A 13,546-nucleotide genomic window follows, 5' to 3' on the forward strand; every position below is an offset into this window, starting at 1 on the left:
TAAGAGATCTTGTGTATTTAAGGGTGCTTTGAGATACTATTTTTGAGTTAGCATCTAGGCAGATAATAGTTGATAAGTTTGGATATTTGATTGTCCTTAGATTTCTTTTCCTTAAGTACAAAAAGCAAACAAGTTTCCCAGTGTTAAAAGTGATGTACAAACAGACAGGAAGTGGTCCTCTGATCACGTTTGCTTACTAGGCACACATTTTTTTTTGATATATCACACCCATATGGTTCTCTGCTTAGGAGAAGTATGGAGGTAGAAGTGGGCACTCCCCAGGAGCATCTTCTCCATCTATGGTTTACTACCTCGTTTAATTCTCATGCCTAAATCTGGAAATGGGCTGCATTTTCTTTGCCTTACACCACTCACCTATAAGTGATAACATTACATCTTTCCTTTCTCTCTAATTACAGAAATCCACATTCAGTTAAACTGCAAAGAACAAGTTACCTTGTGGTACTCAGTAGAAACTGATGCCTCTACAACAGAAGTCTGCACTTCAGGTTCAGGGATCATAGTAGAAGAGGGGGCAGAAAGGTTGCAAAACCCAGAGGAACAGGATGTTTGCTGTGAGGTTTCAGTTCTTTCAGACACAGCAGAAGAGGGCAATGGATCCCACTACAGATGGTTGTGAGCCACCATGTGGTATCTGAGAATTGAACTCAGGATCTCAGGAAGAGCAGTCAGTGCTCTTAACCGCTGAGCAATCTCTCCAGCCTGAGGTTTCACTTCTTAAAAGTGTCAAGGAAGCTATTCTCATCCACCCAGCTACCTAAACAAGACCTGAACAAGGATGACACCATAGACATGTTAACACAAAAGGAAGAGGTTTCACGGGGCCCCAACTGTAGGAATACTGATATGGGAAAAGTGGTGATTCCCTGGGGAAGAGCCCCCATATTGGTCCAATAGCTCAGACTTGAAAGGAAAATTATATAGATTGAGCAATTTGTATTTATGTATTAAGAAGTGTGTGTGTGTGTGTGTGTGTGTGTGTGTGTGTGTGAGAGAGAGAGAGAGAGAGAGAGAGAGAGAGAGAGAGAGAACAATTAACAGAATAAAAGCCACAAATTTGACAGACAACAGGGTTGGATGCATGGGATGGGTTGGAGGGATAAAATGGAAGGAAAAAAACAGTGTACTTATATTTTAATTTAAATATTTGAAACCCAGATATGGTAAGGTTCAGGTCAGCTAATCTGTGTGTCAAAAGTAGTAATATACCTACTGAGGTAGACTAGAAACCTTGCTCAAGCCATATACTCCCCTCTTTGAAAACATGGTGCCCCTGTGTAGCTGAGGCTATCCTGAAACTCATGAAACCCCTGTCTTAGCCTTCTAAGAGCTGGGATTACAGGCATAGGCTACCCATATGCAATTGAAACATAGTTGATATACTTGCTCTAATGCTCTGGATCTGCTGAACCTTATAAAATATTAGGTTTAGAGTTCTGAACATATTCCCTTCTTGCCATGGTTAATGTAAGCTGAGAGTCTCCCTCCTGTAATAGAGGCAGAATCCATGATCTCTCCATTGGTGAGCTCCATAGACACCAACAGTGAAAACATGAGTCCTAGTTCCATTTCTGTTGCTCTGATGAAACACCCCGACAAAAAGCAACTTAAGGAAGAAATGGTTTATTTTAGTTCACAATTCCAGGTTACAATGCACTGTTGTAAGTCAGGTTAGTTTATTACATCATATCCACCATCAAGAGCAGGGAGCAATGAATGCGTGCAGTTTAGGCTCAAACCCAGGGTTTGTTCTACCCACAGTAGGTTGGGTCTTCCCATCTCAACAAAACCAATTAGAAAAATTCTTCACAGGCATATGCATAGGCCAACCAGACTTACACTCTTCCTCATGGAGACATTCTTCCTTGGTGATTCTAGATCATGTCAAGCTGATGATCAAAACTACCCATCCCATCATAGGAAATGCTCAAAGAACCAATAGTCATGTTTCTTTTTAAGGTTCTGTACTCTACATATGACCAATGAGCCTCAATAAGCATGCCTGTTTGTGAAGTCTTCTGTACACTTGCAAGAAGAAGGGACTCCTGGTGTGACGTGTTGAATTTCCACTTGTCAAACCTTCCAAATTGAGAGAATGTCTTTAGGGGAGGTGAGCCTCCTGCACCCCACCAGTGATGCCTGTCCTTCTCCAATGTGTGATTGGCACTCTCCAACCCTGTCGGGAGTATAGCTTTGTGTGTCCAGGCAGGTCTCAAAGTGTTTAGAGTAATGAAATTACAACTGATAACAACCTGGGAGTGTTGCCCCAGGCTCATTCCCAGCTCCATTTCCTCCCTTGCTGCAGCAGTGACTTCCAACAGGAGCTCTGTCATGGAAGACCCATATTTAAAAGTCACTGCCGAAGGGCCTTCAGATCAATATTATCCCCCCTGTAGCATTTCCTCACATATCACATTAAAAAGACTAATCCCTCTGAGAGTTGTAAAGATGTTTTAGTGCAGAGCATATATTATAAATGTTTCATCGTTATTCCTCAGGATTTATTTAACATTTTACTCGACAGTCCCTTCGGATTTTTGATTGATTACTAGGCAAATTAGATAAGAAAACTCTTTTCTGTAAGAGATTCCAACGCAGCACCCGTAGCAAGGATGACGATGGGAATAGTCTGCCTTTATCTAGCCCTTTTTTGCATCAGTGACTGTGCTAAGCGGTTCGGGCGCACTGTGTTCATGGCTCTCTTGCCCCTCTGAGGAAGATATCCTTATCTTCATTTCACAGATGAGGAACTGAGGGTTAGAGTTTCCAAGTCAAGATCAGAGCATCAGCCAGGGTCTGTTTCACTTCGAAAGACATGCTGTCTCCACATTTCCCTCAACCCCCATCACATCATCCTTAGATGGCTCGCAGTTTTATCATTCTGTGCCACCAAGAGGATAGATGGTGCTTAGCTCTGTGTCTAGAGTTGGCAGAGTCCAGAGTCTAGGTTCTACACTGAAGTCCCAGGAAGCTGTGTTCCCAAGCTATAGCCAGTGACAAGGATCGCTCCTGCTTCCTGGACAGCCCCATGCTTTCCCACTTGATAATTTGAGACCGATGTTGCCACAGCAAACACGCGGCAGGATCAAAGAAGTTGGGGAAACCGTGGCTGATTCCCTGCCCTCCTTGGGAGTTACAAACACACGACTCAATTAAAGGTGCTGGGGAATTCTCTAGGGAAGAATCACGTTTCAGTTCATTTTCCCCGGGCTTTCAAAATTATTTGATTCTGGTTCTGTTTGATGGTTGGTTGTGTTTGTTATTTCTTTTCCAGTAATGACAGTTAGCTTACTGATTGTATTCAAAGAACAATTTGGGCTTTGGCTTCTCTCCAAAGTAACACCCCATGGACACCCATGCGATGAGAGGATTTGACTGATGCAGACATTGGAAGCTGTGTGTGTGGCAAGTGTTTACATTTCTTTGTAAATAAGATCATAGGCCTGGTGATGGTAAAGTGCTCGCCTAGCATGCAGGCAGCCTGGGTTAGAAGCCCAGCACTGGCTAAAACTAGGCATATTGGTGCATAGTAGAAATCCCAGCACTCAGGAGGTAGGCATGGGAGGAACAGATGAAGGTTTTCCTCAGCTACATGGGGAATTTTAGTCTACCCTTGGCTAGAGACCCTGCCTAAGACACAGACAAAAATACCTAAATAAGATAAAAACAAAATCATAGCTTTGGGCTGCTCTTGCTTTGTTTTCCCTGTGGATGTATCACCCTAAGGATGAGATGGAATGTTCTTACTGATAACTTCAGTGGGAGCTAGAGGATAGATAAAGACAGCCCCAATTTCATCTGAACATGAGACCATTTTATGAAATTTGCAGGCCAATTTGCTTAGTGTTTCAATGAATCATTAGTACACACTGATCTTGTAAGTCTCAACCAGTGGTTCTCCCTGGCCTCCCTCCCATCTCCCAGGACCTAGAGAACATGTTGTGGGGGGTGTGTTATTGGCAGCTCTAGCTGAGATCTATATACCTGTGGTTGTGCATCAAACACTACACAGAACACCATGAAAATCTACCCAGCCCACAATGCCAATATGGTGTAAGAGGCTGAGGAGTCACACATAAACCCTGTAGTACACTCTAAGGAATTTAACAATCTACAGACCATCGCTGTCTTGCCCTCATTTATTCAAGATCTGATGCTTATATCTGTAGCCTGTCATCATTGGGAAGGCTCAACTGAGAGGTGCCTAAATGATGAAGGCTTTCAAGTTTCTTCATGGTCTCTACCATGTCAGAAATTATAGATCCTAGTGGATGACCCTTGTTATCAGATACGGTCCAAGCCTATTCTCTTCACATATATTCCAATGGCCCCATTTCAGTGATGAGGAAATCACAAGGCTTGAGGGGGCTGGGATATTGCTTCCTTGCTTTCCCAGAAGGACATCCATTGTATCATCGCTGGCATGCATAGGAAGTTCATTTTGAATAAATGCTGAATAAATTAGGGACAAGAGCCAAAATGTTTACACAGCAATTAAACAGGAGAAAAACATAATTTTAATTTAAGAGACTAACATTGCTGTTGAGAAAATAGCTCTCAGGCCCATGCATCAGGATTTGGACTAGGAAGCTAGTATTTATTAAGAATGCGCGACTCTCAGTTATTTCGGAGACATTGGCTCATTAAATTACTGCATGCTGTAATTATTACACTGGTTTCATAGATAGAGAAACTGAAACTCAGAGAGTTTAAGATGCTGGCACAGACATACACAGCAAATAAGTTATACTACTAACACGCAAGCGGAAGACAGACTGCAAAACCAGTGTTTTCTCCACCATTTCTAGTCAAACTACCCTTGTGTCAGGCTCTATTCCTATGAAAATGACACTAGAGGATGAGGCTCTTAAGCTAATGTAATTGAAAAAATGCTAGACACTGTGTTTTTTTCTACCCCTTCTGGAAAGAGTTGCAGAAAACCTTTGAGTTGAGTTTTGAGGAGCTCAATTAGACCAATTAGATAAGAGCTTCCTGTTTTTTACTACATGTGTTAACATTCAATACAACGACCTAAAATAAATCGCAAGAAAGTTGTTCTCTCTCAGCACTTGTGTTTCCCATTTGGAATTTAATGGTACACCCACATCATGCATATAAAATGCATTATTATGTCTGCACACTGTTTGAGGAGGCAGCCTGTGCATGACAATGGTACTAGCCAAGGAATTTTGGAGACAGATCTTCAGCTTACACACATTTCCCCCTGTATTTTTCTTTCATCTTCTATAATGGAGGTGGAATAGCATTAGCCCTAGGGATGGTGGGCAGGTCTTATCTCTATACAAAATCTAATAGGTTTGGATTTGCTTTGTTTTATTCTATTCTATTCTGTTTATTTTGCTTGCATGTGACTTACTTTGCATTTGTAGCCAATATCAATGAACATGCCACCACCGTTGTGTCTAATGTATAAGGGCTTACAATCACTTGAACTGGAGTCCTCAGGAAGAATAGCCAATGCTTACTAGGCCTGAGCTATCTCCCCATCTCCTCCTGTGGTCCCAGATCTCCATGAGACAGCTACTACTTGATATCCGTGGTTCACTATGGTCATTGTAGCACTTTGGGTTGCATACTGTGTGTATATGTCTCATACCCCCAAATGCTTCACCAAGTTTGTTGGTGATGAATGTGATTCTGTGATGGTTTGCATATGCTTAGCTCAGGAAGTAGCACTGTGAGGAGGTGTGGCCTTGGTGGAGTAGGTGTGTCACTGAAGGTGTGGGCTATAAGACCCTCATCCTAGCTGCATAGAAGACAGCCTTCTCCTAGCAGCCTTCAGAAGAAGTTCTAGAACACTCAACTCCTCTTAAACCATGCCTGCCTAGATGCTGCCATGCTCCCACCTTGATGATAACGGACTGAACCTCTGAACCTGTAAGCCAGCCCAAAGTAAATGTTGTCTTTATAAGAGTTGCCTTGGTCATGGTGTCTGTTCATAGCAGTAAAACCCTAAACCTGACAGATTCCTAGGACACTATGTTGGTGAGAATCAGAAGCCAGACTGAACTAACATACTAATCAAGTCATGATGTCCACCATAGCACAGACAGAGAAGCGAGTCAGTGATAGTATTCCATGGACTATATGCTTGCAATTTCTTAACAAATGGCAAGCTGAGGTTATTTTCAACTCTAACGTTCTCTGGCATGAAAACTAAGGCAGATGATTTGCTTTTGTGCTACTGATCAAGTTTGGGGGACAGGGTAGACTGTAAATTGCCGTTTATATAGTATCTGGCACATCCATGGAATGGAAAAGATTGTTCCTTAAAGACAGATCTGAGCAGCCTGGTTGTAACTTGTTTTATAAACAGTGATATTGGCTCTGAATTTTGAAGGATAGACAGAAGAACCCTGACAGACACAGGTAGGAGAAAGACAGTCTAATCAGAAGTACTGAAAGCCTGTTACATGATGGGAAGAGTTGAGGTCATGAATGTGACAATCATGTGGGGAATCTGCATATGAAACAAGGAGAAATACAGACAGGGGACAGAATGAAGGCAGGTAGGTAAAGGCTATGAATGCCCAGCTCTGGAAGTTTGGCACTTCCTGTGTTCTTAAAGCAAAGAAGCAGCAAATGGCAGGGAGGCTGACAACCCCAGCAGGGTTAGATGGAAGATCTGACTTGCAAGTGTCCTGTTAGTCCTCTCTCCCCTGAGACCGAGAGCTCCTGGTGGCATCTGTCCCCTCTGCTTCCTCTGGCTGCCCAGGGCTCTTTTCTGGGACTTGGTCTAATGAAATGTTTCCCGTTTTAATTTCACTCTGCTGGGAGGAGCCCTTTTATCTCTGCTGCTTCTCTGCCATCAAAGCCCACTCAACACTGAGTACTGCCCGCCCCCTTGCCATGCAGTCCTCCCCAGCATCCTGCCTGGAGGTTTTAATTCACAGTCTCGGAAGACAAGCAAGGGGGGGCTGCCTTTGATTGATCAGTCAAACACAATCCCTTCACAATTGTCTTTGGAGACTCAGGCTCTCTCAACATGAAAGATGAAAACGAGAGATGGCAGCTTGGTCTGAGATGGAAGTGTGTGCTGGATCTTTCTGTTCTTCCTTCAACTCAGAAAAAAATAAAGTAAAACAAAGGCTTTCTTCCTCCGCTCAATCAGGGCATTGTTTGCCTGTCAGCCCATCTTGTTTCTTTTCCCTGGTGAGTTATTGCTTTTCTGGAAGAAATCAACACCACCAAATATTTGCTGAGGGTTCCTCTGATGGTTTTATGTACAGTCTAGATACTGATGCCCATGTCAATCCATTCCATTTTAACCCCTATATAGAGGGAGCTACTGTGTTAGCCTTGGTGTACAGATCAGAGATGGAGTCATACAGCGCACCATTAGCTTGTGTCTATACTGCCTTGCACTCTATGGTTTCCTTGGGTTGCTTTGGTATACACTGCATCACACACAGTGGGATGGACCCTCTCACACCCATCATTAATTAAGAAAATGTCTCCATAGATCAATCCAATGGAGGTAATTCCTCAAGGTGTTTTTTCTTCCCAAGTAACTCTAGTTTGTGTCGAGTTGACAAACAAACAAAAAACTTATCTAGCTAACTTGTCCCTGGTTATACAGCTGTAATATAACGGAATTGTAATATAATGGAATATCAAGTTAAGTAGCTTTAGAATTCTTACAAGGTGCCCACCTGCTCGCTCATGTCCCCAACTTCCCATTCCCTCATGTGCTTGTGTATGTGCATGTGTTATGTGTGTGTGTGTGGGGGGGTGCATGTATATGTGTAAGCAAACATATGTGTGTGAGCATATGTGCATGTGGAGGCCAGAGATCAATGTAGGATAATTTCCTCCATTGTTCTCCACCTCATATTTTGAGGAATATTTTGAACCTGGACTTCACAGGTCCAGCTAGGCCAGCAAGCTGGGAGACTCTTCTGTTTCTGTCTTCAAAGAGGTGAGGTAGCAAGGCCACACCTGGCTTTTACACGGCTGCTCAGGATGAAAGCAAATTCTTGTGTTTGTGTATAAATCACTTTCCTGGCCCAGACCTCTCCATGTCCGAAATGTCTTCTTTGAGTGACATTGTACATGTTGATGTCCAGTAAATAAATTTACTTCGCAATTAAACTATTCTACTCATATAGGGTAGGAGCCTAGGCTAGGAGGGACCAGTGAGGCACAGATTAAAAGAGCCAAAGGAGTGCCATCTGACTGAAACTGATGCCAAAGGGTTGTTTGACTGGCTTAATATTTTAGCCTAGAAAATGGACAAAGGAAATATTTTTGATTCTCCAGACTTGGGGACAGAGGAGAAACCTCACAGCAGGAACTTTGACTGTATGATGTGAAAAACTACCACTTGGCTGAGGTAATCCAATTCATTTTCTATATACCTGGTCAAAGTTTTGAGCTGCAAAAATATGAGTGTTGAATCTGGTGTGATAAAACTGTGTTTGGATAACAGGCTCTGATTCTCAGCTCCAGAGCTCCCTGAAATTCGAAAGGGCTTTAGAAAGAGGAATGATTAGTAGGTATGGTCAAAATATTTCCAAAATACATTTTGAGAAGTCTGAATATGCTTCACTGCAGGCAACACCTTTCCACATGAGAACCATAATCTTGGATCATACAAAGGGTTTAAGAGGTCATGTCTTCCAAGGTGCCACATGGTTTTGTTCTAACTGGGTCATTTGTATATACTTAAAACATGAAATCATTTATATTTTGCTGGCAAAACAGAAGACTCATATCTATGTCAAGGCTTGTGGTAAATGTCTACGCTGTCTGTGTGCCATGCTGCCCCGGGAGTGTGACCTTGAGCAGCCCAGAAAGGACTGAGACGAGGCAGAGACCTTGTGTATTTGTCTTTCTTTGATCCACAACTGGCTGAGTTGAAGCTTAAGGAAGATTACTAATCTTCATAGGACCAATCCGAGACTCAAGATGGATTGTTTTAGAGGATGTGAAACCTCCCTGTGAGGTTAATGCCTTGTGTCTTACTGTTCATTTTTACAGATGTACAACATTATGTAAATACTAAAGTTAAACTCTGGGCAGTAGCCGTTAATGATGCCAGGGTTAGAGGACAAAGTCCAGTGACAGCCCAACACTCAGGAAGCTAACACTGAAAGTTTGAGAATTCTGGGCATGCCTGGGCTACATAGTGGAATAGAAAGACCCTGTCCCTGAAAGCAAAAATTAATTAAAAATAAGAAAATAGAGGAGGCTGAGAGGACAATTCAGGAGAGAAGGGCTTGCCTTGCAAGTATGCAGACCTGAGTCTGATCCCCAGAGCCCATGTGAAAAGGTTAGGTTTTGTGGTAGGCACTTGTAATCTCAGTGCTAAGGAAGCAGAAGCAGCAGAACTTTGGGGGACTCTGGACAGCCTTCCTAGGCAGTGAGACACCCTGTTATAAAACCAAGAAAATGACACTTGAAGAACAACATGTATGTTTGTCCTTTGATTTACACACACACACACACACACACACACTTGTACATCTGCACATTTATGCATGCACAACAAGCAAGCCCATCTACACACTAGGAAAAATATCTAATGACAATAGCATGTATGTGTGGCCTCAAATATCTCCCTGCTAGGTCAGAATAGCCCAAACCAAGTGGTCGTGTTGAACATCTCCAGTAATAAGACATGTTTTCTGCTCTGATGTGATATGCTGGTAAATGCCCACATCATTTCTGGGACATCATTACTCCAAATGCAAACAGGCCATCTACACATGAGGAAATAACAGGCTAATTCTAATGGAGGTAGGTTTTGTCAAACAACTTCAAAAGCATAAAACACAAAAGACAAAGGTTTGACAGAGGATTCATTCAATGAAGCTTAGGAGCTGAGTCAGAGCCTAGAAAAGAAAGGAGACATTAACTAGGAAGATGGATAAAGTTGAAAAACGGCGTGTGTGGATTAGCTCCTGTCTGTGATCATCAGTGGTCGCCACCACTGAGCTGTGTTCATTAGCGGGAGGGAGATGAAACAGCCCTCGAGAATTCTCTGTAATGATTTAGAACCTTTCCTAGTATCTGAAATAGTTTCAAAGTATACAAGTTTTTGAGGAAAGAGATGTGATAGATATACTTATCAACTCTACAGAAACTTTGGAGTGTATTATCTTTCTCAGCGTTGAACGCCTTCTTCCTTTTCTTGTACAATTCCTTTATCCCATTTTTCTTGGAAGATTATGTTAATGAATTTAATTAAACTGGCATCTCTTCCCCCTCATTCTCCTTCTTGTCCTTTTCTTAAAAAAAAAATCCACTGGAAAAATTTTCAGATTCTACCACAAATCAGTACAGACCATCTCAGCACCCCCTCTAGAGAACTGCTTCATACCCAGGCACTGGAACGTAGTCTTGGTACATCCAGAAGGGTTTCCTTGGTTAGTGTTACATCGGAGATACAAAACTCCTGTGAGAACGGAGACTAATATGTTAATTTGTTTCCGAAGATATGGTGGGAGGTGTGCCTTTTGCCAAATGGTCAATTATGAGGCAAATGTTGAGTAATTTCCTAGTTGCAGGGATGCAGGGCTACAGTGATGGATGAGCTGTAGAGATGTGGAGGAGCAATTGGTTCTGCTGACCATTGCTTAGTGTGTAACTACCTCAGCCATACCGTGAAGACAAGAAGCCATGAGAGCTCCCTCACATCTCTTACAGCTGCTGGAAACTCAGCAACTGTGTAGTAATTACTTAAGGCAGGAAGTAGGAGAGGGAGCGGTAGACCTGTAAGCTTCTCACTCAGTCAGTAACTGTATTCGGGTTTAAGGAACAGGTCTGCTCACCCCAGGGGAGAAAGGGAATTATTGTGTATCAGGACTTTAAACAAGGACCTAAATGTGTGAGCATGTGATATGAGCCTGGCATAGCATCTAAGGGGGACAGTGAGCGACTCAGAGGAATCGTCTTGCCTGGCTTGGAAAAGGTAGAAATGTGCCACTCAGCCTGTCAGGAGCAATGGGAATACTGGGAATACAGAGCTCCTCCTCCTCCTCCTCCTCCTCCTCCTCCTCCTCCCCTCTTCCCTTCTTCTCCCTCCTTTCTCTCCCCCTTCTCCCCTCTCCCCATCACCCATTCTCCCCCCTCCCCCTCTCCTTTCTGTTCTTCTTTTGTTCTTTCTTTGTTGAAAATCCGAGTTTGTATATGAAACCTGATTTCTGATACAGCTAATTCTTTTTATTGTATAAACACAATACAAACTGTGCCTGCAAACCCAAAGTGACCCCCAGACTCCACCTCCGTGGCCTCTGCTGTAAAGCAACAAAAGGGCGGGAGGCGGCCAGACAGCAGCAGAGGACCAACTACTAAGACAAAAGAGCCAAGAGGAGAAATCAAGATGAACTCTGCTTGGTTCCCTTCCCACCTACAACTTATAACCCTAAGGCATGTTGGCATTGCCCTGGAAGATGGACTGGAGTAGATTCTTAGAAGCCAGCAGATGAGGAGTAAGCAATGACTCATCCTGGCAAACACTGACCCTGTACATTGTGTTCTTGGAGAAAAAAAATGTTGTCAAAATACAAAGAAATCTCATACCAACAGCCCCTTGGCAGGCCGTGAGCTATATTCTTTGTTAAGGCATACATCTTCACACAGACCGAACTTCCTTTTCCCTTCTCTCTTTTCACTCTGGAACATAAGGAATTGAGCACAAACTGGCATTGAACGATATCCCTCCTGACTTGGGGTGATTGTGTTCGTTAATAATGATAATCACTTCTAGGTAATATTTGCATGATAAACTGTAGACATCTGGTAGAGCAGGCCTGGGTATGCACTGTTTTTTAGGCAGCAGAAGCAAGCCTAATGCTGATGAAATGTGAAATCAAACCGTTCACACTAAAAATAAAGTCAGCAGGCTTTGGGATTTCTGCATGCCAGTGATCTTGCCTTAGTTACCGTGGGAACATGTGGCCATTCGTATACAGCAGACAGAGTACACAGTTTGTGGACCCAGTCCCTGTGGGGCCCATTATAGAATTATGTGTGTTTAGAAATATTTTGTAATAAGGCCCCTGGTGTCATTTATTAGTAATAAAATACACAGCAGCCTTCATCAACATCAACCACCATCCATTTTATTTCTCATGAAGATGAATAGTCAGGCTTTCAGGTAAAAGGCACATGTGCAGGTGTGTGCAATTTTATCTTTCTCAAAAGGTTTGCTACATGTTCAATTTTCCTCCCATGTAATTCTGCCTACTAAAACTGTTTATATGTATATGTGCACATGTGCAGTGTATCTGGGAGCACACAGATATGTGTGGAGGCTATAAAGCAATCTCTGCTGCCCTCCTCTCCTCTTCTCTATCATCTTTTGACAAGGGTGGTCCCTGAGTCCCTGGACTCAGTGCTCACAGATTTGCTAGGTCAGCTGGTGAGGTCTAATAGCCCATTGTTTCTACTCTGCCCCTCACACTGGGCTTCCTTTGCATGTCTCCATGCCTGGCTTTTTATATGAGCTCCTGTATTCAAATTCAAACCCTCTTGTCAGACAAGCTTCCCACAACATTTTTTCCATTAATTTATTTATTCACTTTACATTCCTGTCACTGCCCTTCACCCCCCCCCCCACTCCTATCCTCTTCTCCTCCTGGAGGGTGGAGGTCCTTCCTGGGCGTCCCAGGACCCTGTCACATCAAGTCTCTGCAAGGCTGGGTACATCCTTTCCCACTGTGGCCAGACAAGACAGCCCAGCCAGGGTAACAGATTCCACAGACAGGCAACAGCTTTAGGAACAGCACCGACTCTAGTTGCCGGGGAATATACATGAGGACTAAGCTGCACATTTGCTATCTATGTGTGGGTGGGATAGGGGACTCTGGTTAGTGGTACAGTGTCTGAGAGTCCCCAAGGAACAAGGTTAGCTGACTTGATATTCCTATGGAATTCCTATCCCCTGCGGGGCCCTTAGCCACTAAGAGTCCTGAGTTTGGCTCCATCCAAAGTTTGGCTGTCCCTTTACCAATTTTGCCTCTAAAAAAGAATAATTAAATACTATTTGTAAATGTCTGGAGTCCTGAATTTCACATAGAACAGCTTGCATTTCTGGAGGGTAAGCTTAGATCCATGGAAGAGGGCATCAAGTGAGGGGATTGTGGCATTTGTCTTCATCAATGAACTCACTGGTGAATCCCCTATGTTCCACTATGCATCCCCATAGCTGTGCCCACACAGATGGTCTTGGTTAAACTCTGTGTCACATAATAAAAGACACAAAAGTAGGAAGGGGATGTGTGTGTGTGTGTGTGTGTGTGTGTGTGTGTACGTGTGAATGTGTGTATGGGATGTGGGCTGACAAGAGAAGGAGTGAGAAAGGGAGTAAAAGGGTGAGATCAGAATGCATTATATACATGTATAATTTTTATTGTGTATGGGCGAGAGTGAGGGAGGGGTTCCATTGGTAGCATTGTGAATTCCCAGCGTCTGGAATGGCAAAAATCTTTCCCCAGCTGTCAGCGCTGCACTGTTTTCAGGCTGCCACAGGAACACAGAAAGGATCTGGGAGTGAAAGGAT

Source organism: Mus musculus, chromosome 16, assembly GCF_000001635.26.
Source record: "Mus musculus strain C57BL/6J chromosome 16, GRCm38.p6 C57BL/6J".
Classification (NCBI taxonomy): Eukaryota; Metazoa; Chordata; class Mammalia; order Rodentia; family Muridae; genus Mus; species Mus musculus.